Raw genomic sequence first — 6,035 nt, 5'->3', positions numbered from 1 at the left:
TGAAAAAGAAAAAAAAAAGAGAGAGAGAAAAGAAAAGTTGGAGTGAAAAATAAAAATAAAAATCCAATAACAACAAAAAACAAAATTCCTGAACTACGTTCGACCTGATTCTTGCTTTGACAAGATACATAGGTAGCCTTATTTTGAGGTTCGGTCCAAACAAAAAAAAAAATCTAGAAAGTCCTCATCACAATAACTGAGGCAAAAATAATAATAATAATAATAATAATAATTATTATTATTATTTTATTGTAGTTTTGTAAAAAGAGTCGATTTCAAAAGTTGTAAGTCTTAACCCTGTTACGCAGTATCTTTGAGCTTTCATGCCAATCCTTTCATTTTAACCCTGTCCAAAAGCCACGTTACAATCCAAATAAAGACCTTTTGATCAATTTTTAACAATGACAAGTCAAACAAGCTTTCAGTGTTGATTATATAAGGAAAAATGTTATGCCACTCGCATAAGGAGTGAAAAATGAGGGAATCTTATCGATGAAAATCCTCAAAATCCCTATAGGAGATCATTTGAGTTGAGAGAAAGTAAAAAATGAGAGAGTCTTATTGGTGGAAACCCTCAGGGCACCGTAAGACGATAGTGAGCGAGAGATAAGAAAAAAAAAGACTTGTTAGTGAAAACCTTTCGAGGCACCACCAGTTAAGTGTTAGTCATAAATCTAGTGCAAAAGTTGGATTATAGAAGTCTTACTTCAAAAAGATAAAGTTTAGATTGATTGGACAGACCAGACCATTTAATCCAAAAAGCATGTAATGATCATTACAATTGACCATCACTATCAATGGAATCCATTTATTTTTATTTATTTATTTATTATTATTTTTTCTTCTTAAAAGGATCAAATATTATTTCTTCTTATTTTGCGTCTCGCTCAATTCAATCTTGAGATAGTCTTCATTAAGCAGGCAGAAAATGATTTCAAAATTGCTACCATCTCTTCAATTATACAAAACAAAGCTTGATTAGCCCATCAATCGTGACATAATTCAAGAAATAGTGATATGCATAGTAACTTGTCAGCAATTGACAATTTTTGAATACAGGGTTCAATTATTGTTGGAGGGTGGAAATAGTATAACAAATTTGAAGTTGGAAGTTCTGAACAATTAGAGATGTTTTCAAGATTATCAAGGTGAGTTGACTAGCAAACGAAAGCAGTCAATTTCAAGCTAAAATTAGCTTCAAACATGGCAACAACAGGAACAACTATCCTCAAAGCTAATACTACAAATCGACTACCATAAAAAAAATAAAAATTATTGCATTGTTTCTCCTATGATAAACGTTTTCTAGTGTGAGACAATTATTTTTATTTTTATTTATTTATTTTATTTCTTTACTAGGATAAACATTTCCTAATATAAGACATTTAAAAACTAAAAAAAAAAGGGATAAAATATTGTGGTGATTTTATTTGATGATTATGTTAATTAAGATCTTCCTAAGTACTGAGATTTAGTTTAGCAGGACCCTCCTACATAATGAGATTTAAATTAGCAGGACCCTCATACATAATGGGATTAGCAGGACCCTCCTACATAATGAGATTTAGATTAGCAGGACCCTTCTACATAATGGGATTATCAGGACCCTCCAACATAATGGGATTTAGATTAGCAGAACCCTCCTACATAATGAGATTAGCAGGACCCTCCTACATAATGAGATTTAGATTAGCAGGACCCTCCTACATAATGAAATTTAGATTAGCAGGACCCTCCTACATAATGAGATTTAGATTAGCAGGACCCTCATACATAATGGGATTAGCAGGACCCTCCTAAATAATGAGATTTAGATTAGTAGGACCCTTCTACATAATGGGATTAGCAGGACCCTCTTACATAATGGGATTTAGATTAGCAGGATCCTCCTACATAATGGGATTAGCAGGACCCTCCTACATAATGTGATTTAGATTAGCAGGACCCTCCTACATAATGGGATTAGCAGGACCCTCCTACATAATGTGATTTAGATTAGCAGGACCCTCCTACATAATGGGATTAGGAGGACCCTCCTACATAATGTGATTTAGATTAGCAGGACCCTCATACATAATGGGATTAGCAGGACCCTCCTACATAATGAGATTTAGATTAGCCGGACCCTCCTACATAATGGGATTAGCAGGACCCTCCTACATAATGAGATTTAGATTAGCAGGACCCTCCTACATAATGGGATTAGCAGGACCCTATTACATAGTAGGATTTAGTTATTTTCTCCTAGGTAAACATTTCTTACTCGGAGACATTATTTTATTTTATTTTCTCCTAGGATAAACGCTTTCTAGTCTGAGTTTATTTTTGAAAATTTACATTTGCTAATAACTCACAAAATTTTTCCAGTGAAAACTGGGGCAAAAATTTTGTTTATTTTTTTTGTTTGTGATGGTTTTCAGGGTTCTTCAAGCGAAACATGGATTGGAAATTCAAGAACAAAGTTTCAACTCTTTTTCAGAATGATCAATTTCATGATAGTCAGAATCAGCTTCTTCAATGCATATAACAGCCTGACTTCCTGACATCTATTTTTATTCAGCTTCTAATCAAGAAAACATGCAGTCATTCAAGAACATATTCAAATTGTCATTTTGAAGAGTGCCAAAAATTCACTCTAAGCAGCAAGTTAAGCCTCAATCCAATTCAAGATCAAGATACTCACCCAAAAATCAAGGTGATATCTGAAAGTAAAGACACAAGTAAAGACTCAAGAGAAGCTGTATAGATAGGAGCTTGTACTTTTATTTTCCATTTGACTATTAGCTTTCATTATTTTTATGTAAGGATAGGAACCGCAACTTGGAGCCTCGATAAAACCTCACTTAACTTCAAACTCATCACCTTATCTCTTTGAACTACATGTGACCTGATTCCCCTATACCCCGAGATATGTAGGATGTCCAAAACTAGGACTCGGTCGCATATGTTTCTTTTCGAATAAGAGTCCGTTCAAAACTTGTCACGTTGTCTACTTCTTTGTCTGAAAACTCTTCGTGTTTCCAGTCAAAGAGGGACAAACTATAGACACGTAATTTTTGACCGATTTTAAGGTATTACACCATTTTTAGTACATAAATATTGCTTTTTATATATAAATTAAATATTTTATTTTTCATCGTATTTTAGTAAGTTTATGTTAAAAGATTGAAAAACTACAAAAAATATATGTTTTCANATTAAATATTTTATTTTTCATCGTATTTTAGTAAGTTTATTTTAAAAGATTGAAAAACTACAAAAAATATATGCTTTCATTTAGATTTAATAAATAATCTAGTGTTTCTTAATTATATTTTTAGACTAGCTATTTGACTTTTCTTATATTTTATTAATTCAAAATAATTAATTAATATTTTTATGATTTTTATATATATATATGTAATTAAAATAAAAGAAATAACCTACCACTACCCTCACACCACTTATTCCTCCACTACCCCCACTATACACACACATACTCACACGTCTACACACTACACCACTACTGTCTACACACACATTACAATATATATACACAGACACACGCACAAAAATAAGAAAAACACACACACATCAACACAAACGGACAGAAAAAAAAAGAAACAAGAAAAAAACACAATCTGCATATACAAAAAACCAAAAAATACACATCCTTGTTTTATTCTTCTTTTAAAAATTCACCAACACATTCACATCTTTGTTTCCTTACCCATTTTTTTCATATCAACACAAACACATATACCATCACAAACAACCTACAAAAGTTGTGGGTGTTCTAATCGAGCTTCAGTTAAGATTTTGCGGTATTCAACTTTACTTTACCTTCTTATTTAATTTATTCATGGAATTTGATGTAATTATTATGATAAGTTTTCTTACACTTTTATTTTATTCATAATTTGATTAAAATGAAGAATGTGTTAAGTCTTATATCTCTTTAATGAATGAAAGTAACTTTATTGGTGGTTATTTTTATTTATCTATTTTTGTTCTCTAGTTGTGATGTCTTAAAATGAATGGGTCATGATGTTGTTCTTTTCTTGATTTCGATGCTAATAATGATAAAGTAGGAATTATTGGGTTCACAAAATTATTGTTGTTTTATTTATTAAATAAAGAATGCGATTTATTTTAGCAATTCGTCATTATTTTGTTGGATTAATAAAAAGTACGATATGAGTATGCCTAATTTCGCCATTAACTTCAAGATAAAAAATAAAAAATAAAAAATAATATGTGTAGGCCTAATTTTAACATTAACTTCAAGGGTGAATAAAAATAAAAGAATATAAGATAATCCAAAATTTATATTTTATCCTAGAAGTTTAGATTTGTTTTATTTTATTTGATTTTATTTAATATTTTCTTATAACATTAGATGGGTTTTAGGCATGTAAACAAAAAATAATATTTGTTTCAATTAAGAATGTGGTTACACATCTTTTTTGAAACACTTGAACGAAATTCAAGGATGTGGTGACACACCTTGATAAAATTATTCTAATATATATTTTAACATGTGGATTAATTTAATTAAAAGTATCATCAATAAATATAATAATAAAATGAGAAGATTAGTTGTCTAGAATTCTGAAAAGTAAGAGTAAGTACTTTTAATACTAGATGAGTTTTATGCACGTTAAAAATATATGTAAAAAATTAAGAATGCGGTCGCGCATCTTTTTTGAGACATTGAAAAAAAAAACTCAAGGATGCGGTGACGCACCTTGTCCAAAAATATATTAACTTTCATTAATTTAAAATAAGACCACTTATAGATAAAATTAGGTGATGCACTCGAGAGAAGAAAATAATTATGTTCATAAGTTATTTATATGTCAAAAATCGGGAATGCAGTTATGCATCCGATTTGAGACCAAATAAAAGTTCAACAATAAAAATGCAAACAAGTCATGACTTGAAAATAATATATCTACAAATGATTTAAAGTAGGTAGAAGTCAATAAAAGCGACCGTGCTAGAACCACGGGACTCGAGGGATGCCTAATACCTTCCCCTCGGTCAACAGAATTCCTTACCCGAATTTCTAGTTCGCAGACCATATAAAGAGTCATTTCCTTTTGATTAGGGATTAAACAAAAGGTGACTTGGAACACCATAACTCAATTCCAAGTGCCGACTCTGAAACGAAAATAAAATATAATCCCTTAATCAATACCGTCGCTTAAATTGGAAAACCCCTATCTTCCCGCCGTCGTGCGCGAAAAGGGGTGTGACATCACTCTCTCGAGCTGAGTGTGCGGACGTGGGACTAGGGTTCATTCGCTCGAGGTAAACCTCATGTCGACCCACTCACACTGGCCATCAATTTAGTGGTCTTAGTTTTACGACTTCTCTCTCGAGCAAGCCAAAAACACATAAATAAACTTGTATTTGCAACTACAAATTCATTAAGTTAACCCACAACCACTAAACGAAATCACATTTAAACTACCACTACAACAAATATGATATTTAGCTACGAAATTATTAGTCACAACATAAAATTTGTCACTAATTGTTCATTTTTTGTGACAAAATTTATATTTTGTGTTTAAATACACAAGTCACACTAATTAGTGACAAAACACAAAATTTTCGTAACTAAAATTTTGTCCCCAAAAGTTTCCCACCAAAAATGAGTTGGCGCCATTTATTGAGTAACATTAGCCACAAATTTTAAGTTATTAGTGACATATTATTTTGTCTCTAATAATTAATTTTATTTGTGAAAAATTATTTTTTGTCTTAAAATAATTTAAGATTTAGACACGAATTTTTTTTTGTCACAAAAACATATTAATTACATAGTGACAAATTATAGTTTGTAGTTGAATGTTGTAAGCTTTAGTCACAAAAATTTATATTTAATCGTGACAATAGTTTTCGTCATTAATAATATAAATAATAAGTGACAATGACTTTATTGTCTCTAATGAACCCGCGACTTAGTGACAACAAAAAATTGTCACAAAATATGTCACGTGTCAAATAACAAAATGACTTAAATTTTGTAGTTAATTAATTTAACTTTT

Source organism: Solanum stenotomum, chromosome 3, assembly GCF_019186545.1.
Source record: "Solanum stenotomum isolate F172 chromosome 3, ASM1918654v1, whole genome shotgun sequence".
Lineage (NCBI taxonomy): Eukaryota > Viridiplantae > Streptophyta > Magnoliopsida > Solanales > Solanaceae > Solanum > Solanum stenotomum.
The sequence above is the reverse complement of the archived record's forward strand: the minus strand, read 5'-3'. Positions refer to the sequence as shown.